Genomic DNA, 13,705 nt, shown 5'->3' with positions numbered 1-13,705 from the left:
CAGAACCATAGGCATCTGCACAGCGCGGGCAGAGAGCTGCTTAAGTGCTATTCTCCCAGCCCTGACGTCTGGCAGCACGGTTTCTTCGAAAGAGGTCTTGTATCCTTAACATGGCTGCCATGCCTTACATAACACAATGAATGACAATATAGGTACTTTGTTCCCTCGGATGGGCACTGCCCACTGGCCACAGGATTCCCCATACAGAACCACAAACAGCTGAGACAAAGCTTTGTAGCAGCACCGCTCCCTCTGAGAATAAGAAATTGCAGCAAGAAACTCAGCCCTCGCCAGCTCTGATTTCCTTTTCCCATCTTCTTCTAGTCAATAACAGGCATTCTTACCTTAAGAATAACAACAACCGCACTCAGTACAGCCTGCTGTCCTTCATCTCAGCTCGTAAATAAATATCTTGGCGCAGCCGCCTGCTGCAGCAGGTAACCAGGAGCACAGCCTGCCTCTTCTGCTGCCGGAGCTGCTCCATCTGAGCACTAGCTAATAGGAGCGCTGTCACTGTGAGTCATGGCAGTGACTCAGAGCAGATGCAGAGCTGCAGGAGGAGTTTAAGTTTCAGTCTCCCTCTCACTCGCTCCAGTTCCGTGTCGCACAGGCACAAACATATGCACACAATGCCTAAGTGCCCGCATGCACACCTGCAGATGGGTATTTCTTCCAGCAGCAAGTCTGATTTCTTTCTTTGTGCAATCTGACCCACCTTTTTTTTTTTTTTCTTTCTTTCTTTTTTTTCCTCCTTTTCCCCTCCTACGTTGGCTGATCTGGTTCTGCTGTCACGGTAAGTGTGCCAGGTGGGGTGCTATTAGTGTGCTCGCACAGCCTGGCAAGACCAGGGGAAAAAGATCAAAACCCCAAGAAAAATTATAAAACAACAACAAAAAAAGACAGGGCAATACCCACTTATTCATCACAAACTTATAAAAAAGCAGCTTCACTAAGTACACTGGGGACAATTTTGGAATCAAATGCAGTGAGAGGAGAGTGGACGGAAGGACTACAGGATGTGTGTGGGTAGGAAGCCTATGTGCCTGACACCAGGACAAAGTGCCTACCGGAGAGCACAGCTGCGTTACTACACCCAGGGCATCTGGGGAAAGGTTGGATTCTGGCAGCCTTCCCCATATCTCTCCATATCAGTAGGGACTGACTGCCACAAAGCAATCTGATCACATAGCCACTCCCCCGGCCTGCAGACTCCCCACCACTTTCAATTGAGAGCAGGCACTTTGAAGCCAAAGGCACTTCGTGCTAGACAGAGTTAAGAAGCAGCGTTGTGCTGATTACAAGTTATTTCTGAAAGTCATACCAAGCAATTAGCACTAAGTAAACCAAGGTTTCAGGAATGGCAGATGAAATCTTTTACTTCTGAGCCAGCAGGTCAACCACATGGAAACAAACACGATGGAACGAACGAAGAAAGTATTGTCAAAATAAGCTGCTGGCCTGAGGAAATATACTATCACAATGCATAGACCTGCTTATCAGCCATTCATGTAAACACCCCAGATATTTTGGGAAAAGGCACTCAGTTTATGTCAAAGCACTTACAGCAGAACACCTTTCCTCATCCCTAGCAAATGTCCTGCTGGCTATCATCCAGATAAACAGATTTCTACTGAGAATTCTCAGGGCAAAGGTAACATCAAAGCATGACTTTTATAACTCTTGCAGTTCTGTCTCCTTAGAGAAATACCTTTGTAAAGCTGAATCACACAAATATAATCCCATCCACCCAATCCAAGGACAAGTTCTGCACTCTTCACTAGCAAATTTGGTTGTTACTAAAGCCACCGAACAAACTTTCTGCTGTTGATGGAAAATGTTTACTCTCTCCTTGTATCTCAAAGCGGAAAAGAACACAGGCTTGGCAGGGACCAAGAGATGAGAAGAAATCAAGCTGAGCAGAGCTGTCCTTGAAGCACAGTCATGGAGATATACTGAACTCCATAGTGTGCCTGAGAATAAAAACAAAACAAAACAAAAACAAACAAACAAACAAAAAAAAAACCCAACACAACCAAAAAACAGCCATGATTCCTGCAAGTTTTAAACATGAATCCAACAGCAAGGACACAGTCCAAATGGCAGCTATGACACAGAACAAAACAGGAAGGTACTTTGTTGCTGTTGCTATTTGTTTTTAAATGTAAGGCATGCTTTAATATACCTCCATTCAAAATTATCTAGTGGTCCATCTAAGAGCATGGAAGATGAATCAAAGAAGAGAGCTGCTTAAGACCTCAAATAGACAAAACACACCAGTGGTGAGCAAGCACTGTGTAACATGCACATACTTTGTGCAAATGAACTGCAAATGAACTTATCTGCAAATAAGAAACTATCCAGATGCTGCAGGCAGCAGTTCTGCTGCCTAATTGATTTCTTTGGCTTGACCTTCTGCAGTAGAAAGTGTTTGGACTCTGGGTCTAGAAGTGGAAAATCTGAAGGCTCTTACCCCAGAAGAGGTAAAAACCCAAATACTGACACTTTGGATAAAAGCTTGAACATGAATATTATTACAGTCTGCTAAACTGAACACTGCTGCAAGAGAGAGGTAGTGTAGACTATCAAGCAATTTTTAATGGACAAGAGATAGAAAATAATCCTTTCTACTTGAGGGAATAAGCAAGAAAAGGTTCTTCTGTAATACTGAACATGGTACCTCTGAACACAGTAGAGCATGGAATTCTGTTTTTCCTTATTATCTCCAAGTCTCTGGGAACTGCTTGTTTATAAGCCATTACAGTGCTAATCATGAAGTAACAGTTTCCCACACCCTCTTTCAGGTTGGCAGATTCCGTATCAGCTTGCTTTCCCATGAAAGTTGCATTGTCCCTATTGAGAACACTTCCCTCTGTTCTTAAGCCTTTTTTCTCCTCCTTAGTTATACTATTCCAAGAAAAAAATATGCATTCACATTCTTCAAGGACAGAGCTGGCTTCCAATGCAATAGAGTAACAGAAGCAGATTGAGGAACACCAGCAGTATCCACAGTGACATCTTTCCCCTTCCAGTCACCCCTCCTTCAGCTACACACTCTGCTTCATCCTAACAGTTTGCAGCCTTGTTTATCTGAGCCCTACGGAAAGGTGCAGAAAGTAGATCTCAGTGTCTTGTTCAATAGAACATCAGAGTTCCCTTTCAGTGCATCTCAGCAGCAGGTTCATTTCTTCCAGCTGATTAACTCCCATGGCTATCTGTGATGTGCTATGACAAAAGCACTGTTTGTTTCTTAGGAAAATGAAAACATCCACTGGTAACAGCATCAGCCCCAGAACCTTTACCCTGTGCAGACAACAAACAGAGGAAGCCACAGATGAAAGCAGAACTTAGTGATCAGTATGGGAGGAGAGCAAAGGATGCATTTATCACAGTCATCTCAAGATCTCTGAAGGTAAATAAAAGGAGGCACTTCAGTGGTTGAACTTCCTACCATCAATACACCATCTACCAATGTCTCAGTAGCATCTCTTCAAAAGCAAAGCAAAGCAATCCAAAAGAAGCTGTGTGAAACTATTTCCACCGTACCATACAAGTGCATTTCTTTACAGACCACCTCACAATACTACTAGAGTTAGACCCAAGTAGGATATGTATTTTATGTCTGGTAACAACCCAAAGCTCATCTCCTGCACTGTGAACAAACTACGTGGTTACAAGCTGCCTGTAACACTCTGCACAGATCTCAGAGGGAAGTAATTCTGTACATGTAGTGAAAATGCACAAGATGATCTAAATTCCCATTTCCTCTTTATGGTGTGTTCTCAGCGGATTGAACAGGAGACATGCAGATGCTGAGATCAGAGAAAGTGGTGAAAACAAGACAAGAAAAAGGTAACTCATGACAACACAGATGCACTGACCAGATGAGAGACCAGTTTACGGATTTTTCTGAGGCTCCTACTTATAAAGATGTGGACACACTTGCTGCACAGAAAAGCTGGCTTGCATAAGGACTCCCCAGATTGCACTTGATGTCAGCACTGAGTCAGCTGATCTTCTGGCACCTGGCCTGCTCATATCTATCCACTCCTGTTCTCCTTTCCTCTTTATGCCAACATCTGCCCATGCTCTGTACTATAGGGAAGGTCAGCAAGATCCCAATGTTACATCAAACTTCATAACCAAACCACGTACCATTTCCAATCAACATCTGCCCAATATTCTCCCCTTCATTCAGAACTCTTCCTAAAAAACTAAACAGCACAAGTGTGGAAGCACCTGTAAACTCAAGTTTTAAGTACATGCCTTATAATTCAATTTGGATCACAGAGAAGACACTTCTAAGAACAGCCTTCTGAGAATATTACAGTGTGTCCCATCAATATAGACACAATTTTCTGATTCTAATCTTTACATTTCTCTACAATGCACAACTACTTCTGTTTCAAATCAGCACACCCCATCTTTTGCATTGATACAATAATTTCAATTGAATATTGAACTGCAAGTCTTAACAAACCAGACAACCAAACCCAGGCAAAAACTCATTTTGAGGCAATCAGATGCTACTATATATGACTTGAACATTACATTTCCTTGCGCTGCCAAACAAAATGCTGTGCTCTATTAGGAAATGTCTACATCCATTCATTTCACTCATTCAATACACTCTATACATTTTCTGAGTTAAATTTTTCCCACTGCCTTCACAATGCAAGTCTTGTAGATCTCACGCTAGTCTTTGTGACCTGAGACTGGGAGATTCTTCAAATGCCTCAGAAAGAACAATTGCCCATGCTGGAGAAAGCAGCTGCAAAGACTGTTTTCTCAGTACCATCTGCTGCACTGGGTAAACTAAATGAAAAACTGGTAAAACTGAATGTGAAGCTGGCCAATTTCACTGACTATTATTTAGCTTTTTTTAATAGAATTTACTTCTCATTAGCATGAAGAAAGAAGAACTGTAAAGTAAGACTTCCGTGTTTGCTCAGCAGATTCCTAATGCTCTGTCTTGTCTTTTCAACTCATCTGTATCCCTTCGCAAGTTAACAAGCTCCAATCCTCAATATGGAAATCATCTCCCGGTATGATCCTCACTCAAAAGGTCATGAAGAAGAACTGCCTATCTAGACACACTTACAGGCCTAGATCTGTTGTTCCTATTCACCACTGTCTTTGCCCTTTGCAGTACGGTATAATATAGCATTACATAAAAAGCTAGGAGGGGGCATATTGACTAGTAACAAACCTAACAAGCACAAAAGCCAAGGCTGTGCTATTTTTCTTCTCCCTCTCTCCAAGTTCATTATTTGTTTGTTTTTCTCAAAATACATTGTGTAACAATTTAATCAGAAGGAGCTCTCCATCCATAAACTCACTTGAAGTTGCATAGTGAGCCCAGCCTCTAATTGTAGTGCATTGTAAATTATTCCCCAGATTAATGCCACCAAGTATCAGTGGGACCATGTAAAGATTAAGGTACTGAACACAGCAGATTGTATAGCAAAATCAAGACCAATAGGAGCCTGAGGTGGAAAAATCTGATTAAAAATGTTGATAATGAAAAAGCATGTATTTCATTATTAATCTCTATTTTGACATTCAGAACTTAATTGACTTCAGATCATTAGGGATTTTTCCCAAAACTAGGCCATAGAAAAACATTGGGAGCTGTGCCATCTAAAGGTTTGTCGTTTTTGTTTTTAACATCTCTACCCTATGATTTTACATTGCTTTTATTCACTCAATCTCCCATCATATGTATGACATAAATTCATTCACACATCAACAGAGATGGGACCAAGGAGAAATAGTTTTAAACTAAAAAAAGAGTAGCTTTAGGTTAGACATTAGGAGGAAATATTTAACTCAGAGGGCAGTGAGGCGCTGGCACAGCTGCCCAGAGAAGCTGTGGTGCCCCATCCCTGGAGGTGCTCAAGGCCAGGCTGGATGGGACCCTGGGCAGCTTAGCTGGTGGGGGGCAGCCCTGCCCATGGCACAGTGTGGGGTTGGTGGGCTGTGAGGTCCCTTCCAATCTCAGCCATTCTGTGATTCTATGATTCAGTTACTGAACAGATCCAAGTCACCAAAAATTTCATCTATGCTAAAAAAATGATGTGCATAGCTCTAGTATATAGCTCAAATCCATTAGCCTAAACTGGTAAGATAACTGACATCATTCTTTTACAGTAAAGTAAATATATATATATATTTGCTATTACCCTGCCCCCTCTTTTCACTTCTGTCTGTGCAACTCTCTGGAATTGATGGCTATCCCTACCCCTTGCCCCATGAGGCTTACAGCGGCCACAGAGCACTTGTTCTTTTGTCCTGCACCACTCTGAGCTGCAGCTGCCCTATTTATCAGGTTTTATACCCAAAATGGTGGAAGGTAAGGTTTTTCTCATCCCACACTCTTTTTTCCCTCCCTGCTTTGGTAGGGTGCTATTTCTCAAACAGAAACTTGTGCATCTGAGCCTCAGACTTTATTCTAGGGCCACCTCACTTAATCTGCAATGATTTTATTTATTATTTGCCTGATATTGCCCAAGAGTCTTGGGATCTGAATCTTAACATTTGATTAGTGCACTGAATATTCTATGAGCTTTCTTTAATATAGCATTGAGTAATTTGGGGAGAATTCTTAAGTTTTAGAAGGATGAAATCTGCTTTTCCATCATCAAAATATTTTAAAGCTGCTTCTAATCAATGCAGAAGTATTTAAAGATCTATTTAATAAAAGGCGGACACATTCTTATTAAGGTATGCTCCCACATACATTCACTTTTGCAACAAAATAATTTTAGAGATAAAGAAGACCTAATGAAAAGAGTTGAACGCAAGTACAGATCAATGATAGAAGCGTAAGCCAGCACAATCCATAAAGACAGGTAGAGTAAAAATATTTTATCGATTAATGCTATTTTGGACTACAGTAATTCTCTGTTAATTCCTCTTGGGAAAAAAAAAAATCTTTCTGTGAAAGGGCTTCTGAAATAGAATACACCATAATTCTATTCGCTGATTATACCAAGATTAAATGGAGACACCAAGCTGAACAAAGATGTAGGAAGACAAGAGTCCTAAATCTGCACCAGCTCTTCAACACAGTCTGAAAAATGAACTTCTCTCCCTAACACATAAATAGTCATTTATAGCCTCAGAACCATCTATTTTGTCTGAGCAGTGACCTACCTATCAGCTAACTACTGCATAGCACTGCTTCACTGAGGAAGTCTCAAGTAAAGATAAACACTGGCACTAAACCACAGGTTCCTCGAGTCCTGTTCAGGCACAGCAGGGTACCACAACTACGGGATCCAAACCTATAACTACGGATGGACTTTACACAGGCTGTAATTAAAGAGCAACAGCTATGGTTAAGATGGAAAAGGAAACTGACACAGTAAATTTAAATTAAAGGAAGACAAGTAAAAACTAGCTATCCTCACATTAAACTTTCTTTTTACAGAAGATCTAAAAATGGAGGAGAGGCAAGCAGTACCTGCTATAGAATCACACAGTGTTCCTAAATAGCCTTCTTTATTTTTTTATTTTTATAGGATTCAGTACAACAGGTTGGTCAAATGTTTTCAAAAGGACCTGACATTGTCAGTTATCACACAAAAAAGCTTCATGTTTATTTTTATAATCTGTAATTTAGGTAGCAACTAATCAGTACAAGCCTTTTGTTGCTGTGGTGGTGGTTGCACATTTTGTCTACCCACTCTTTACCCTCTGTTCTTTCTGCCATAAATGTAATTGAGAGACCTGCCTGAAACATTTTACAAATAGTAACAAACTTTGCATGAAATTGGTAGCAATTATAGCTTTTATAAGGGAGAGAAATAATTATTTCTTAACCCACATAAATATTTCTCCACACTGAAAGGTATCTTGCTTGTAGTCTTTGTCTCATTTGTTCTGTTTTTAAGAGAATCTTTTTCAGCATTATTACTCAAATGTTCCATGACACTATGGACTAAAAACTTATTATCTAGATACTAAAAAGAAGAAATATGTAGTCTGTAAGCTACAATTTTAATGGAAAAATCTCCCACTTAAAAATAAAACAAGAAAATTAGAAACTGCATAAGTTGCATTGAATAAACTATTGATTCTTTCTACTCACTAACCAGGAATAGAGGAATATTTAAGAAGATAAATTAAAAACTCATTCTCTAACAGTTGTCTGAATGCTTCTGATCTCTTTAATAGGTAAAAAATAACTTTAACCCATACATATGAATTAAATGCAATGTGGAGGTTGAACAGATTATATCAACAGTCAGCAAATGTATTGAATTCTTCACTTCCCCAGAAACAAGGCAGCAAGAGCACGAGTCAGAGTACAGAAGCAAAGCATGTGTCAGGAATCAGTCTCTAAAATCATCCACTTCTTCCCCAAAAACCACAAAGGGGCATTTTGCTGGTGCAAGCTTGCCCCAACCAGGCTTAGCAAACACCAAAACCACAGATAACCAGAAATGCCGCAGCAACCTAAGTGCTAAAGTTTGAAAGGCAGAACATCCAGTAAAGAGGAGCTCAAAATAGAACAGGGAAGGATTTGGCTACGAGGTATGAGATGTTTTTAGAAGATGACAGACAGGAAATACCAGAGCTGGTGAATCAAGACTCTCTGCCAGGCAAAGAAGATTGATGTTAGCATCAAGAAGGAAGAGTAAGCTAAAAGAGCTCTGGTCACTGAAAGGAGTAAAGTGTAAAATGGCACTGCAGTGGGTGCTAACGGCTGGGCTAAGGAGCTGGGGAGGCAGAGGGCAATCTACTTCAGAGAACAGGGAATAGAAGATGGCAAACTGCACTGTAGGTCAAACTGCACAGTAAACATTATGATGGAGAAAGATCTCGAGGTAGATTCAGGAGAGGAGTGACTCGAAGAGACACAGACACATACGTATGATGCTTGGCTGACTTATAGGCTGCTTGGAAGACAAGATGAGACTCTTAGGGAAGCTCTGAAACAGCAAAGGGAGACAGAGGAGGCAAAGGGACTTGGGCACAAATCATAGAACAGTTTGGATTGGAAGAGTCCTTTAAGATCATCTAATTCCAACCCCTCTGCTATAGGCACGGACACCTCTCTAGACCAGGTAGCCCAAAGGCCTATCCAGCCTGGCCTTGAATCATTAGGAAAGTTTTACAAAGGTGTTATTTGGCAGATATTTGGCTGCTGAAGCTGTAAAACACAGAAGCAAATGCTCCACAAGAGCTGAACATGCTGCAGCTCAGAGAGCACACACAATACATTGAGCTTGGAAATGGTTCCAGGCCACCCCTCTCCAAAACTCCTGGCCCTCTGGTTTGTGACAGAAATACTCCTTTACAGCAATTCCTGTTTTCTCCAAGTGCTGCACTGCTGACTGGCTCTTGTGTTGTTTTCAGACCCATGAGGGAGGCACTGAGAGGAAAGCTGACAGGAATAAGTTGTCAGAAGCTCTGGAAGAAGTGCTGCACAGAGCCTCCACGGGACACTTGGGTGTGCAGGGCACAGGCTTGGAAAGGCACTATGGCAGCCCTGGCCTGTAGTACTGCAGAAACCACGCAGCCACAGAGAAAGGAAAAAAACAGTACTGCAAAGCTTAAGCCTCCTTTGATGTTATCAACACCCTGAAATTTACATCAGAGATGCCTGAAGCAGTTGCCTTTCACTGTCTTCTGGAAGTCCACATACTGCCTTTTATACTCTAAGTAGTAAACTGTGCTGGGCAAAAACTAGCCTTGAATTCTGCCTAACAATCTGGGTGGAATAAGAGATTATTTCAAGAAGGACCATGCATGAATGGCTGCTCTCCAGCCCCAGTCCTTTTCCCGATTTATTTTTGCTCTATTCCCTGTTGAGTGAGCATTGTCAGAAAGAGCCATGAAGTACCAGGCCTTCTTGAGGAGATGGATGGCATTCTCTTGAAGAGAGAACTAACAGGACAGCTTTGTTACATCTTTGTTTTGGAAAGTTTTGGGGGCCACTCAACTCTATTTTTCCTCAAAAATCTCAAACTCTTCATTTTTCCCACAGCGCAAAGAACAGTGGAGTAAAGTGGGAAAAGATGGATGGATAGAGAGACAGATGCATAATCACTATGATGGTACTCCAGTCTCAGCCAAGGGCTGCCTCATTTCTAAAAGCTGAAGGCAGTAACAGCTGAGGCACAGGACAAAGCTTGTTTAGACATAGCATTGTGGACAATAAGGCATGAGTCAGAGAAAAAATGGTCTTCAACTCATGTAGCACTCAACTCACTTCAACTTGTACACCAAAGCAGAGCAGCTCCAGTTTTAGAAAATAGCCCAAAATTAATCCTAGCAAGAATACAAGCTGGCAGATAGCATCCTTACTATTCAATCTGGGAGAGTGCAGAGAGCAGCTGGTGCAGAGCAGGATGTCTCCAAGCTAATCCTTGAGATGCTGTCAAGTCCCACACTGTTCCTACCATCAGCTGCAAGCACAGATAGGAGACAACTGTGGAAATGTCCATTAGTCCTTTGGCTCTCAGGCTGCATATTGAGGGGAGAGAAAACCACCTTAATAATAAACAATTTGCTTTGTCAGAAGAAAAAGACAATAACATTTTTCAGATAAGTAGTTAAACTGGTATGTCTTATTTTAGACAGTGATTAACCACTCAAACATCCACAGAGCAATCAGTCCTCTGGAAAATTCTTATCAACTTGTCAGTTTGAAAGAAAAAAAAAAAAGAAATATAATGTATTTTTTGCAGCATACAGACTGGCACTCATGTACAAAAGAATGGTGAGACCTGCACACTTGGGGTTAACTAAGAGTACTGTCCCACTTACGCACTACAATCAAGCACTTACCCTTCTTTGGAAGGTAAAAACATAAAATCAGTTGACTAGTTTCTTAATACACTCTGTTTTGCCAAGTCTATCTGCCTTGTCACCATTCAAACAATTAAACCACAGCTGCCACAAAAGTGTGCAGACCTGATTACCTGCCTGAAAAATATGCCAATGGACAAGTGTCCTTTCTGAAAGCAAAGGCCAGAACTGTTTTCTCCTGGAAACTTTTAAGCAATGTAACTCTGTGCCAAAGCTTTTCTCCATAAGCTTCCTTAGGAAGGAGGTCCAGGCAATCTGCTGCCCCAGAACTTCAGCCACAGGATCAGAGCCACCAGCCCACAGAAAAGCTACAAACTCTGCTTGCCTGCTGTGTAAAGAATCCTAACAGCTCTTCACACAAAACAGCAGTTCTTTGGGGGTTCTCAAGTGGTTACACTAAGTAAAGGTCCTTGGACAAACTTCATATACTAAAAACTGGTAGATACTGTTATAACTATCAGCATAAGTATTGCCCCAACTTTTAACATTACTTTAGAAAGACTATGCAAAACATCAGTCTAAATTTTCTCTATGTTAGAAGTACCAGTAATGTGAGCTTTTTTGTTGGATTTATTTTATTTTATTTTTTTACTCTCAGCAATGAATTTTTGTTCCTCTCCACAATGATGGAAGAAGTGAGCTAGATCCCTAACAACAGTGCTTTATTCTTAGAGAGACAACAGCAATGTGAGACATCCCCCTAAAAAGACACAGACCTCTACTGTGCATCATCACATTGCAGGCACTCTCTATTCAATGACTCAATAGCCACAAAGCCAACTCCCCCTAGTACTTCCTTTCAGTTTCACTGAAAAAATGCTCAAGGATAAACTCTTTTTCCTTATGGTTGTAGGTAATTTCTTTAACGGAAGCTATTTAAAACACTGACTCCAGTCAGTAATTTCTTATTCTGCGCTGACGGCAGTGAAGTCCCCCAGCACAGAAAAAGCACCAACACTTAACATTAAGTTGTTCTCCATATCTGAGGTTGGGTGAAACACGGGAAGAATTCAATTTCCCAAGGCAGAGTTTTGTGCCTGGGGATCTCAGAGCACAACTGTCAGACAAAGAAGAGAAATCCAATAAGCAGTATCAATCAGAAGTGTCTTAAGTCTCCTGCAAAGAGAGACTTTTACCATCAGAAAACAGAGAGGAAGCACTGATCAATAAACACACACAGCTCTGAACCACTTCACTTGTATACGGCTGAAATACTGCTTTTAGTAAGGAATAAAAAGAATGCAAGAGAATCCGTGGGGAGACAAGGCACACAAAAATGAGATTAGCAACCCAGCAGTCTGTGATCAATTTTCTCGTGTTTTTTTTCCACCAGATGTAAGAAAAAAAGTGACCACAAAACCCACGAACCTCTACTATCAAATGTATACTACTTAACAAATTCTCTTCAGCAGCTATTTCATTGCTTCATGCTTAATATAGCAAAATGACTTTAAATATCTTAGTGGCTTAAGAAGGAAAAGAATATTCAACTTCACAGAGGCCTTGGGTTCCTCTGGCTACAGACAGCCATCCCAGCTGACATCTGTCAATGTTCTACAGCCCAGCTTGCTGCCAGCTTGTGCCCATCATCCTTACAACCCTTCACCTCACAAAGAACTCACAGCCACAGACACACCATACAGTTTCTCACCTCTTTGCTGCAAGTCTCCCTAACACGGCTACCTGCAGAGGCCTACACCCAACTGGTGCTGGTTACACCTGTAAAACCTGCAGGAAAAACAACATGAGTCAGCCCTTCCCTCCCCCCCCAGCAGGTACAGGGCCGCGCAGGGTGCAGACAACTGGGTCGTGGCCCAAACGAACAGGAGGGCACAGACATCCTCAGCACAAACAGCAATGTTGGGCAAACAAGCACATCCTGTTTCAGCTGGTTTCCAACAGTTACCTGAAAACCTCTAAACCGTACCCACTGTGCTTAACTACCACTCCTATATTTTCTCTTTCAATGAAAGGTTTTTCAGGTCCAAAGGTCTGTGAGCAGAAAGCAGATGCTGATGCTGAAGCAGGGGATTTCTATTCCCCAGCAGAGCTATATGCAGACATCCCAGATCTCAGCCACAAGAGCTACACTCTTCAGACCTTGTTGACGAACTTGAATAAGATGCTCTTTTGGTATAAGTTACTTTTATTCCCCCATCTAATAGCAAAGAGCTACAAGTTCCAGCATTATTTTTCCCTATATATTACTTGTTATTGCGCCTAATGTTTGCTTGCTGTTTCAAACTTCTCTGCAGGAGAAAAGAACAGCACTGTTAAAAATTATTTTCAGTAATTCACCAGCATGATTTTTAGTTTTATGTCAATCATAAGAAGAAATACATTAATTTTTATAATTGTGAACAACCTCTTCTCTGTCTGCTCATATGATCACTTACGAATCATTTCACTTCTCCTCAACCTGTTTTACTTTATAAAGTTCTACCCTTGCAAGAGCAGCTATTACACAGAAGTCTGTCCAGATGAGGAATTCAAGTAAATTATAAATCCTGCAATACAATACCACACGATACTTAAAATGAAGGTACGCGAATGGAATGATTTTGCAACATTCAGAGCTGCAGAGGTCTAAATCAAAACTCCAAGAGTCAGACATTTACTACATATTTTCATAGAGTGTCTGGTTTTACAGCTAGAAATGCAAAGCTACAGGATCGTGGCTTAATAAAGTGAGAAGGTGAACTTTACAACAGCCAACATCTGTCTCACCTGAGCTGCTGGAGATCACCAGACTTTCAGGTTTAATTGCCTGTAACAACCACAAGCAGTACAAACCGCGGTAGGAAGTCAGTTGCAACAAATGTAACAATTGCTACAAAGACAAAATTAGGAGGCTGTTGTAAATAACAGTACTTCTTCCTGCATTGTTTGC

At 41.2% G+C, this 13,705-nt stretch overlaps 1 protein-coding gene across 14 annotated transcripts in view; it reads right to left on the bottom strand.

Moving 5' to 3' along the window:
• Positions 1 to 13,705, bottom strand: part of INPP4A (inositol polyphosphate-4-phosphatase type I A) — a 112,909-nt gene that overhangs the window by 83,653 nt on the left and 15,551 nt on the right. For 5 of the 14 annotated variants that reach the window (XM_042866694.1, XM_042866695.1, XM_042866698.1 and 2 more), the window contains exon 1: positions 345 to 520. The exons of 1 other annotated variant lie outside the window; for it this stretch is intronic. The gene's annotated coding sequence lies outside the window, so the exon portion shown is untranslated. Of the gene's footprint in view, positions 1 to 344; positions 523 to 13,705 lie in introns of those variants that run through there. 8 more of the 14 variants (XM_042866703.1, XM_042866696.1, XM_042866706.1 and 5 more) reach the window with 4 other exon arrangements.

Source organism: Lagopus leucura, unplaced genomic scaffold (assembly GCF_019238085.1).
Source record: "Lagopus leucura isolate 7727_CA_CO unplaced genomic scaffold, USGS_WTPT01 Super-Scaffold_100001, whole genome shotgun sequence".
Lineage (NCBI taxonomy): Eukaryota > Metazoa > Chordata > Aves > Galliformes > Phasianidae > Lagopus > Lagopus leucura.
The sequence above is the reverse complement of the archived record's forward strand: the minus strand, read 5'-3'. Positions and strand labels throughout refer to the sequence as shown.